This window comes from Coregonus clupeaformis, chromosome 7, assembly GCF_020615455.1.
Source record: "Coregonus clupeaformis isolate EN_2021a chromosome 7, ASM2061545v1, whole genome shotgun sequence".
Taxonomy (NCBI): Eukaryota; Metazoa; Chordata; class Actinopteri; order Salmoniformes; family Salmonidae; genus Coregonus; species Coregonus clupeaformis.
In genome coordinates, this window is record NC_059198.1 from 47,320,974 (window position 1) to 47,334,222 (window position 13,249).

Consider the following 13,249-nt stretch of genomic DNA (forward strand, 5'->3'; position numbering starts at 1 on the left):
TTTCATCATAGGTACACATCAACTATGACAGACAAATTGAGCATATTTTTTCCAGAAAATCACATTGTAGGATTTTTTATGAATTTATTTGCAAATTATGGTGGAAAATAAGTAATTGGTCACCTACAAACAAGCAAGATTTCTGGCTCTCACAGACCTGTAACTTCTTCTTTAAGAGGCTCCTCTGTCCTCCATTCGTTACCTGTATTAATGGCACCTGTTTGAACTTGTTATCAGTATAAAAGGCACCTGTCCACAACCTCAAACAGTCACACTCCAAACTCCACTATGGCCAAGACCAAAGAGCTGTCAAAGGACACCAGAAACAAAATTGTAGACCTGCACCAGGCTGGGAAGACTGAATCTGCAATAGGTAAGCAGCTTGGTTTGAAGAAATCAACTGTGGGAGCAATTATTAGGAAATGGAAGACATACAAGACCACTGATAATCTCCCTTGATCTGGGGCTCCACGCAAGATCTCTCCCCGTGGGGTCAAAATGATCACAACAACGGTGAGCAAAAATCCCAGAACCACACGGGGGGGACCTAGTGAATGACCTGCAGAGAGCTGGGACCAAAGTAACAAAGCCTACCATCAGTAACACACTACGCCGCCAGGGACTCAAATCCTGCAGTGCCAGACGTGTCCCCCTGCTTAAGCCAGTACATGTCCAGACCCGTCTGAAGTTTGCTAGAGTGCATTTGGATGATCCAGAAGAGGATTGGGAGAATGTCATATGGTCAGATGAAACCAAAATATAACTTTTTGGTCAAAACCCGTGTTTGGAGGACAAAGAATGCTGAGTTGCATCCAAAGAACACCATACCTACTGTGAAGCATGGGGGTGGAAACATCATGCTTTGGGGCTGTTTTTCTGCAAAGGGACCAGGACGACTGATCCGTGTAAAGGAAATAATGAATGGGGCCATGTATCGTGAGATTTTGAGTGAAAACCTCCTTCCATCAGCAAGGGCATTGAAGATGAAACGTGGCTGGGTCTTTCAGCATGACAATGATCCCAAACACATCGCCCGGGCAATGAAGGAGTGGCTTCGTAAGAAGCATTTCAAGGTCCTGGAGTGGCCTAGCCAGTCTCCAGATCTCAACCCCATAGAAACTCTTTGGAGGGAGTTGAAAGTGCGTGTTGCCCAGCGACAGCCCCAAAACATCACTGCTCTAGAGGAGATCTGCATGGAGGAATGGGCCAAAATACCAGCAACAGTGTGTGAAAACCTTGTGAAGACTTACAGAAAACATTTGACCTGTGTCATTGCCAACAAAGGGTATATAACAAAGTATTGAGAAACTTTTGTTATTGACCAAATACTTATTTTCCACCATAATTTGCAAATAAATTCATTAAAAATCCTACAATGTGATTTTCTGGATTTCTTTTCCTCATTTTGTCTGTCATAGTTGACGTGTACCTATGATGAAAATTACAGGCCTCTCTCATCTTTTTAAGTGGGAGAACTTGCAAAATTGGTGGCTGACTAAATATTTTTTTTCCCACTGTATTTTCTTCCTTCACAACAAAATGGAAGATTCTCAATTAGAGGTAACCTAACGTTAACTAGCTTGCTAGCCTAGCTGGACTAGCTTGGTAAGTTAGCTAGCTAGCTAACGTTACAGTGCTGTATTGAACTCTGAATGCCATCAGCTAAATCATTTAGCTATCTTTTGGTATAGATGCTGTCAATCAATGTGCTTATGCCATGGTAGTCACTGCTAGACTGGTAGCTACCTTCAGCAGAGTAAACATGTTTGTTTGTTCCTTCTATCTTTGACTGATGTTAGCTAACGTAAGCTAGCTAATGTTACTCTTATTTGGTATCTCAATTTGGTAGCCATCTATTCCACCCTTGTCTGGAAAACACTCCGTTACTAAAAATAGAATTGTTGATATTGCTAACTTACTCTCTGTTTGTGTCTCATCTGGCTAGCAATCTTGCTGCCAATTTAGTGACGCTCGTTAGCTAACAGCAAGCTGACAATATTGAAATGTCCATGTTAGGTATGCTTAGCTAGCCAGTCTAATAGATATACATCGAATTACTGGGCTGGTTAAATTGTTTATTGTTCTGTATTTCGTTGTAAGTGGTACAGAATCTGATTCCACCAACATGCACTTCCAACCCCTAGCTATGCACAAGGTGAAGGTAAATTGGCCAAAATATTTACAAGCTGATGGCTAGGATAGCTCAATTTACAGTAAGCATGGTATAAACATGAATTGGGTAGTGTTTGTATGGTTTGTGTTATGGGGTTACCGGTGGCTAGAGGTAGCCTGAGGACCAGACCATGTAAACAATTTAGTCTACTCCTCTAATCTTTTTACATTTTCTCTTCGTAAAATTCAGATTATTTGGAGTCATTCCACAGTGCCCTGCTGAAAAATACCCCAAAGCGAGGGCATTTTGGGTACACAAGCATGAGGGAGTGGACACACCTTGCGGTTATGGAGCAAACCAAGATTGTGGGACAGAAACCAGCAAAAGACACTGAAAGGTATAAAATCAGTAATGACACAACCATCTCATTCTTCTCTCTGCAGATTCTGAAAACACAAAACAAAGACGTGTCTACAAAATTCCCCTGCATAGGGCTGCTATAAACAAAATGATCTGTCATTGTCAATGGGCTGGGGGAGGTTTACAGACAGTACTTTTGAGATGAGGAAGCGTGTTTTGGTTGTGCAGGGTTGTGCTTAGACAGTAAATGTATTGTTGTGCATGAGAGTGATTGAGGTGCCATTTTTCCTCAGTCTCCCAAACACAACAATACATACTGTGTAAGAACTACCTTCCTAAACCATTTCACACCTTCTTTAGCTCCCCTGGCCATTCACTTTGTTGACTGATCTTTCCTCTCAAAAGCTGCTCCCAATGTCCCCTCATTGTCTGTAAACAATAGGCTAGCCAGTCCCATTCGGTTGTTTCCTTTACCAACAATGCATGTTTCCCTATATCCCTTCCACAAAAAGTGTAAAATGCTAAAACCACAACCATGTCTTTCCAGGAGACGTGCAGTACCAGCAAATCTTCTGCAACAGGACCAAACAGTTGGTGGTTAAGAAGCCCTACACTACTTTTGGCAGAGTCTTATCCAGCTGGCCGTTTACTGCAGACAGGACAAGCCCATCGCCATGAGCACAAAGAGTCTGAGCTTCCCCAGCCGATCATGCAGAACACCATTGCCAGTGTACCGAAGCCGTATATAAAGGACCATGGCTGTGTTTACACAGGTAGCCCAATGCTGATATTTTTTTCACTAATTGGTATTTTGACCAATCAGATCAGTTCTGAAAAAGATCTGAGGTGATTAAGACCAATTAGTGGAAAAAATATCAGAATTGGGCTGCCTGTGTAAACGCAGCATGTAGAACAGGGGTCTCCAACCCTGTTCCTGGAGAGCTACCCTCCTGAAGGTTTTCGCTCCAACCCCAGTTGTAACTAACCTGGTTTGGCTTATCAACCTGCTAATTATTAGAATCAGGTGTGCTAGATTAGGGTTGGAGTGAAAACCTACAGGACGGTAGCTCTCAAGGAACAGGGTTGGGGAGCCCTGATGTAGAACCACCATAAAATAAATATGGATATTTTCTATCAATCTTTGAAATGTTTCTGCCCTTAGGCATTCACAGAATATACACTGCTCAAAATAATAAAGGGAACACTTAAACAACACAATGTAACTCCAAGTCAATCACACTTCTGTGAAATCAAACTGTCCACTTAGGAAGCAAAACTGATTGACAATACATTTCACATGCTGTTGTGCAAATGGAATAGACAACAGGTGGAAATTATTGGCAATTAGCAAGACACCCCCAATAAGGGCTGGTTTTGCAGGTGGTGACCACAGACCACTTCTCTGATCCTATGCTTCCTGGCTGATGTTTTGGTCACTTTTGAATGCTGGCGGTGCTTTCACTCTAGTGGTAGCATGAGACGGAGTCTACAACCCACACAAGTGGCTCAGGTAGTGCAGCTCATCCGGGATGGCACATCAATGCGAGCTGTGGCAAGAAGGTTTGCTGTGTCTGTCAGCGTAGTGTCCAGAGCATGGAGGCGCTACCAGGAGACAGGCCAGTACATCAGGAGACGTGGAGGAGGCCGTAGGAGGGCAACAATCTAGCAGCAGGACTGCTACCTCTGCCTTTGTGCAAGGAGGAGCAGGAGGAGCACTGCCAGAGCCCTGCAAAATGACCTCCAGCAGGCCACAAATGTGCATGTGTCTGCTCAAATGGTCAGAAACAGACTCCATGAGGGTGGTATGAGGGCCTGACGTCATCAGGTGGGGGTTGTGCTTACAGCCCAACACCGTGCAGGACGTTTGGCATTTGCCAGAGAACACCAATATTGGCAAATTCGCCACTGGCGCCCTGTGCTCTTCACAGATGAAAGCAGGTTCACACTGAGCACATGTGACAGACGTGACAGAGTCTGGAGACGCCATGGAGAACGTTCTGCTGCCTGCAACATCCTCCAGCATGACCGGTTTGGCAGTGGGTCAGTCATGGTGTGGGGTGGCATTTCTTTGGGGGGACGCACAGCCCTCCATGTGCTCGCCAGAGGTAGCCTGACTGCCATTAGGTACCGAGATGAGATCCTCAGACCCCTTGTGAGACCATATGATGGTGCGGTTGGCCCTGGGTTCCTCCTAATGCAAGACAATGCTAGACCTCATGTGGCTGGAGTGTGTCAGCAGTTCCTGCAAGAGGAAGGCATTGATGCTATGGATTGGCCCGCCCGTTCCCCAGACCTGTATCCAATTGAGCACATCTGGGACATCATGTCTCGCTCCATCCACCAACGCCACGTTGCACCACAGACTGTCCAGGAGTTGGCGGATGCTTTAGTCCAGGTCTGGGAGGAGATCCCTTAGGAGACCATCCGCCACCTCACCAGGAGCATGCCCAGGCATTGTAGGGAGGTCATACAGGCAAGTGGAGGCCACACACACTACTGAGCCTCGTTTTGACTTGTTTTAAGGACATTACATCAAAGTTGGATCAGCCTGTAGTGTGGTTTTCCACTTTAATTTTGAGGGTGACTCCAAATCCAGACCTCCATGGGTTGATAAATTTGATTTCCATTGATAATTTTTGTGTGATTTTGTTGTCAGCACATTCAACTATGTAAAGAAAAAAGTATTTAATAAGATTATTTCATTCATTCAGATCTAGGATGTGTTATTTTAGTGTTCCCTTTATTTTTTTGAGCAGTGTATTTAAATAAGCTGTACAGGGCTCTGTAGCATCAAACAGATGCTAGACATTCAGATATCCAAAGAATGTTTGTTTATTTGTCAAATTCTAAAATACAGGGGAGTGTACACTACTTAATGCTAACTCAAGAGAACTGGGTATTCAACAAGAATGTTATATGGTAAAAGTAACATACTAAAAATGTTTTATGAACAGTGTAGTACAGTTCAGTGTGTCCGAGTTTGTCTCAGGTGTAGAGACACACAAATGCGGAGAACTGTAGTTAGAGATTGTTACACCAGATAATGTGATTTACCCAAAGATTTTTGCCGACATCTTGTCTATTTCAATTCTTCTTTCATTGATTGAGACAGGTGGGTGTCAAAAAGTGCTGCATGTCCTGATGACAGAGACCTGTCTCGATCAATGACTGAGAAGACTTGAAATAGACATGATGGCGGCGCGCATATTGTTGGATTACTTTATTGAGCAAAACAATTATTTATTTTAATATCGGAGCGTTTTCTAAATTCAAACTGATCCCCTGCAACATGACACAGACATTTTATGAGACTCCTGTTTCCCCGAATCAAGGATGAAGACGGCATCGCTAAGGTTGGCAGAAAATGCTCTGTGCTACCCCAAACAGTACCTATCCTGCAACTCCCAGTAATGGATACCAAAACTCTTTGGTTAAATCACATTATCTGGTGTAACAATCTGTAGCTAAGAGAACTCGTGATCAGCAAATGATGGGAGAGGTGGTCATGATGAAATTGCCAATCCAAAGAAACATACAATAGGTTCAGGGAATACTTGTAAAGCTGTGGGAGAATTGTTTTCATGATCAAACTGCCATTCAGCTCAACATGGGTCATCTGCTTTACATCCAGCATAATGTCTAATCCCTCAAGAGTTCAGTTGTGCTACAATGACACACGCAGGCAAAGGAATTCTGTTTCTGTATCTAGAATCCACACCAGGATGAAGCCCAGGCACCACAGGGTACTGTCTGTAAGAAAAAAATTAGTTATACTCTATAGAGAAAGAGGGAGAGATAAAGAAAGAAAGAAAGAAAGAGGAGTAAGAGGAAGGGTTGAATTCATTCTCACGTTCTCACGACTGCTCATGCATGTTAATATGTGTTTTAACAGCAAATGTATTTCAAATCTTATGCAAATCAGACAATGGAAATGTGCTAATTGTGAATTACAGAGCAATAGTAATGGTGTATTTTTGTAGTCACTAACACCGCCATGGTTCGTTGGACAAAGCCTATGCGAAAATGAATGATGTTGTTGTAGGGTTTTTGGATAAACGCAGAAAATAAGGTGTGTAGTAAACACAGGCGTAGGAGATCAAATACGTTTTGTTCTATGAGATAATTTTCATCAGCGAACATGACTTTTTGTGGATTTTGAAGGATTTATGTAATAATAAAAAACCACATAATGCACATAAAGGCTTCATAATTCATAAAGGTCATGTTAAGTGCACTACTTTTGACCTGGGTTCTTCTCAAAAGTAGCACACAATGTAGGGAATAGGGTGGCATTTTGGACATAGTCGTCTTTACAATGCTGTGGAAGTAGTGAGTCGCCAGCTGATGGATTGACTGGTGAAAGTCATGCTAGCCAGTCACACAGATTACTTAAATTAATCAATTATATTATAACTCCCCCACTGAACCAAACGTTACTGCCCTTTTTACATAACAGGAGAAAAAATACAACATGTCAAAAATCGCCTCTATTAACTTTCAATCAAACTTAGTCAAACAGTAGCATCACTTTCTGCGACAGAAATTGGGGTATATTCCAAAATGGCGCCCTATTCCCTATAGGTGCACTACTTTTAATCAGGGCCCACAGGGGTCTGGTCAAGAGTAGTGCACTATACACTGAGTATACAAACATTAAGAACACCTGCTCTTTCCATGACAGACTGAACAGGTGAATCCAGGTGAAAGCTATGATACCTTATTGATGTCACTTGTTAAATCGACTTCAATCAGTGTAGATGAAGGGAAGGAGACAGGTTAAAGAAGGATGTTTAAGCCTTGTGTGCCATTCAGAGGGTGAATGGGCAAGATAAAACATGTACATGCCTTTGAACGGGGTATGGTAGTAGGTGCCAGGCGCACTGGTTTATGTCAAGAACTGCAATGCTGCTAGGTTTTTCACACTCAAGAGTTTACGGTGTGTATCAAGGATGGTCCACCACCCAAAGGACATCCAGCCAACTTGACACAACTGTGGGAAGCATTGGAGTCAACATGGGCCAGCATCCCTGTGGAATGCTTTCGACACCTTGTAGAGTCCATGCCCCGACAAATTGAGGAATACTGAAGGTTGCCACCTGGTATTGATTGATTTATTCAATTTATTAGACAATGTTTTAAATACATACATAAGGGCACTTCAAAGGGTGACGCCTCCACATACAATTTAAGAAAATCATCAAGGATAACACAATAAAGCTTAAAAGCTTATTTCCATTGTGGTCCTTTTGAAGAGAGAAGGGGGGATGGAGCAAGGTTAGGTGGCAATTGTAGCGGCAACAGAAAATGACAGACAAAGTTGTTGTTTGTTTCATAACATGAGATAATCTGTACAATTCCCTTTCCTAATAAACAACTATGGACAGGTACATCTCCCTTGTCTCACATACCCTTAATATATAAAACAATCCCTAATATACACAAGACAATCACAATATGATAAACAACAGGCCCCAAAAGGCAGACCATATGCTATCCCAGGCATTTCCTTCTCAGCCACGTACTATAATCTTATGACTCACTTTTGACACATGCTGCTATTTAGCTAATTTTACAGTGAGAACTTGAAACTACCTATGGAGGTTATAAGTTTCAAATTCTTCTGAAGACTATTCCAAAGAATGTCAGCTGAGTATAAAAAGGTTTATTTCCCCATATCACTTTTCAATCTAAAAGGAACAACGTCAGTTTCACTTCTAGTGGAATAGTTATGGTTATCCCGTACCAAGTTAAAGTAGTTACATAGGTACCTGGGGACCATACTGTGGACAATCTTATGTAAAATACTAAATTTAATTTTTGAGACTCTCTCCCCAACTTTGAGCCATCTAAGGCTTTCAAAGTGGGAATGGTCAAGAAGCGTAAATGATGGAAGTTTAAGAATAATCCAGTCTAATATGTTCTGAGATGTCTGCAATTGATTTGTTATTACCTTGGGGGCACTATTGTACCAGCAAGAGCATGCATTGTCAAAGTGGCACTGAACAAGAGCCCCTGCCAATGCCCCCATTGCATTCTTATCCAGATATTTGCAGGTTCTTGCCAGAAACCTAATTTTATGGAACACTTTGGAGATAACGTTTTGTGCCATGCTCTCCCCTGTCAGATGGCTATCTAGCACACATCCAAGATAATTAACATAATATTTTGCTGTGACTACTATGTCACCTACTACCACCTTAAAATCAGGGGATTTCCTCAGTTTCACTTTGGACCCGAACAAGATGGACTCTGTTTTTCAAAGGTGAAGTGACAGCTTATTGTTATATACAGTGAGGGAAAAAAGTATTTGATCCCCTGCTGATTTTGTACGTTTGCCCACTGACAAAGAAATGATCAGTCTATAATTTTAATGGTAGGTTTATTTGAACAGTGAGAGACAGAATAACAACAAAAAAAATCCAGAAAAACGCATGTCAGAAATGTTATAAATTGATTTGCATTTTAATGAGGGAAATAAGTATTTGACCCCCTCTCAATCAGAAAGATTTCTGGCTCCCAGCTGTCTTTTATACAGGTAACGAGCTGAGATTAGGAGCACACTCTTAAAGTGAGTGCTCCTAATCTCAGTTTGTTACCTGTATAAAAGACACCTGTCCACAGAAGCAATCAATCAATCAGATTCCAAACTTTCCACCATGGCCAAGACCAAAGAGCTCTCCAAGGATGTCAGGGACAATATTGTAGACATACACAAGGCTGGAATGGGCAATAATACCATCTCCAAGCAGCTTGGTGAGAAGGTGACAACAGTTGGTGCGATTATTCGCAAATGGAAGAAACACGAAATAACTGTCAATCTCCCTCAGCCTGGGGCTCCATGCAAGATCTCACCTCGTGGAGTTGCAATGATCATGAGAACGGTGAGGAGTCAGCCCAGAACTACACGGGAGGATCATGTCAATGATCTCAAGGCAGCTGGGACCATAGTCACCAAGAAAACAATTGGTAACACACTACGCCGTGAAGGACTGAAATCCTGCAGTTGCCAAACGTCAGCCTCGAAACCTTAATGACTTGGAGATCTGCAAAGAGGAGTGGAACAAAATCCCTCCTGAGATGTGTGCAAACCTGGTGGCCAACTACAAGAAATGTCTGACCTCTGTGATTGCCAACAAGGGTTTTGCCACCAAGTACTGAGTCATGTTTTGCAGAGGGGTCAAATACTTATTTCCCCCATTAAAATGCAAATCAATTTATAACATTTTTGACGTGTTTTTCTGGATTTTTTTGTTGTTATTCTGTCTCTCACTGTTCAAATAATAATAATAGACTGATCATGTCTTTGTCAGTTGGCAAACATACAAAATCAGCAAGGGATCAAATACTTTTTTCCCTCACTGTAGCCATTTACTGACATTCAGAAGTTCAGCACTGAGGGCTTTCTCAACCACATTTTTGTCTTTGCGGGAAACCAACAGTGCAGAATCATCTGCATAGAGGAAAAGGTCACATGTACAGGCAGATTTCAGATCATTTAAATACAACAGAAAGAAAGGTGGACCCAGCACACTCCCTTGGGGTACCCCGCAGTTCAAGATTTTGGGTTTAGACAGGGTTCCATCCACATCCACCATCTGTTTTCTTCCTTGCAGATAAGAGATAAGTTGTTAAAGCCCATGGCTCTTAGTTTGAGTAACAGAATCTCATGATCCACTGTATCAAACGCCTTTTGGAGATCTAACATAACCATACCACAAAATGTCCCTCCATCTACTTCCTTCCTGATGTGGTCAGTTAGATATACAGTTGAAGTCGAAAGTTTACATACACCTTAGCCAAATATATTTAAACTCAGTTTTTCACAATTCCTGACATTTAATCCTAGTAAAAACTCCCAGTCTTAGGTCAGTTAGGATCACCACTTTATTTTAAGAATGTGAAATATCAGAATAATAGTACAGATAATTATTTATTTCAGCTTTTCTTTCTTTCATCACATTCCCAGTGGGTCAGAAGTTTACATATACTCAATTAATATTTGGTAGCATCGCCTTTAAATTGTTTAAATAGGGTCAAACGTTTCGGGTAGCCTTCCACAAGCTTCCCACAATAAGTTGGGTGAATTTTGGCCCATTCCTCCTGACAGAGCTGGTGTAACTGAGTCAGGTTTGTAGACCTCCTTGCTCGCACACACTTTTTCAGTTCTGCCCACAAATGTTCTATAGATTGAAGTCAGGGCTTTGTGATGGCCACTCCAATACCTTGACTTTGTTGTCCTTAAGCCATTTTGCCATAACTTTTGAAGTAAGCTTGGGGTCATTGTCCATTTGGAAGACCCATTTGCGACCAAGCTTTAACTTCCTGACTGATGTCTTGAGATGTTGCTTCAATATATCCACATAATTTTCCTTCCTCATGATGCCATCTATTTTGTGAAGTGGACCAGTCCCTCCTGCAGCAAAGCACCCCCACAGCATGATGCTGCCACTCCCGTGCTTCATGGTTGGGATGGTGTTCTTCGGCTTGCAAGCATCCCCCCTTTTTCCTCCAAACATAACGATGGTCATTATTGCCAAACAGTTCTATTTTTGTTTCATCAGACCAGAGGACATTTCTCCAAAAAGTATGATCTTTGTCCCCATGTGCAGTTGCAAATCGTAGTCTGGTTTTTTTATGGCGGTTTTGGAGCAGTGGCTTCTTCCTTGCTGAGCGGCCTTTCAGGTTATGTCGATATAGGACTAGTTTTACTGTAGATACTTTTGTACCTGTTTCCTCCAGCATCTTTACATGGTCCTTTGCTGTTGTTCTGGGATTGATTTGCACATTTCGCACCAAAGTACGTTTATCTCTAGGAGACAAAACGCGTCTCCTTCCTGAGCGGTATGACGGCTGCGTGGTCCCATGGTGTTTATACTTGCCTACTATTGTTTGTACAGATGAACGTGGTACCTTCAGGCATTTGGAAATTGCTCCCAAGGATGAACCAGACCTGTGGAGGTCTACAATTTTCTTTCTGAGGTCTTGGCTGATTTCTTTTGATTTTCCCATGATGTCAAGAAAAGAGGCAGTGAGTTTGTAGGTAGGCCTTGAAATACATCCACAGGTACACCTCCAATTGACTCAAATGATGTCAATTAGCCTATCAGGAGCTTCTAAAGCCATGACATCATTTTCTGGAATTTTCCAAGCTGTTTAAAGGCACAGTCAACTTAGTGTATGTAAACTTCTGACCCACTGGAATTGTGATACAGTGAATTATAAGTGAAATAATCCATCTGAAAACAATTGTTGGAAAAATTACTTGTGTCATGCACAAAGTAGATCTCCTAACCGACTTGCCAAAACTATAGTTTGTTAACAAGAAATGTTTGGAGTGGTTGAAAAACGACTTTTAATGACTCCAACCTAAGTGTATGTAAACTTCCGACTTCAACTGTAGTAGGCAAGTGTCGGTGGAATGGGATTTCCTAAAGCCATATTGGAGCTCATATAGTAGGTCATGTAAGGAAATATAACTGTCAATCTGCTCAAACATAATATTTTCCATGACCTTCGATAAAATACACAGGATTGAGAAAGGCATATACAGTCAGGGAAAAAAGTATTTGATCCCCTGCTGATTTTGTATGTTTGCCCACTGACAAAGAAATGATCAGTCTATAATTTTAATGGTAGGTTTATTTGAACAGTGGGAGACAGAATAACAACAACAACAAATCCAGAAGAACGCATGTGAAAAATGTTATGAATTGATTTGCATTTTAATGAGGGAAATAAGTATTTGACCCCTCTGCAAAACATTACTTAGTACTTGGTGGCAAAACCCTTGTTGGCAATCACAGAGGTCAGACGTTTCTTGTAGTTGGCCACCAGGTTTGCACACATCTCAGGAGGGATTTTGTCCCAATCCTCTTTGCAGATCTTCTCCAAGTCATTAAGGTTTCGAGGCTGACGTTTGGCATCTCAAACCTTCAGCTCCCTCCACAGATTTTCTATGGGATTAAGGTCTGGAGACTGGCTAGGCCACTCCCGGATCTTAATGTGCTTCTTCTTGAGCCACTCCTTTGTTGCCTTGGCTGTGTGTTTTGGGTCATTGTCTTGCTGGAATACCCATCCACGACCCATTTTCAATGCCCTGCCAGAGGGAAGGAGGTTCTCACCCAAGATTTGACGGTACATGGCCCTGTCCATCATCCCTTTGATGCAGTGAAGTTGTCCTGTTCCCTTAGCAGAAAAACACCCCCAAAGCATAATGTTTCCACCTCCATGTTTGACGGTGGGGATGGTGTTCTTGGGGTCATAGGCAGCATTCCTCCTCCTCCAAACACGGCGAGTTGAATTGATGCCAAAGAGCTCCATTTTGGTCTCATCTGACCGCAACACTTTCACCCAGTTCTTCTCTGAATCATTCAGATTTTCATTGGCAAACTTCAGACAGGCCTGTATATGTGCTTTTTTGAGCTGGGGGACCTTGCGGGCGCTGCAGGATTTCAGTCCTTCACGGCGTAGTGTGTTACCAATTGTTTTCTTGGTGACTATGGTCCCAGCTGCCTTGATATCATTGACAAGATCCTCCCGTGTAGTTCTGGGCTGATTCCTCACCGTTCTCATGATCATTGCAACTCCATGAGGTGAGATCTTGCATGGAGCCCCAGGCCGAGGGAGAGTGACAGTTTGTTTGTGTTTCTTCCATTTGCGAATAATCGCACCAACTGTTGTCACCTTCTCACCAAGCTGCTTGGCAATAGTATTGTAGTCCATTCCAGACTTGTGTAGGTCTACAATCTTGTCCCTGAGATCCTTGGAGAGCTCTTT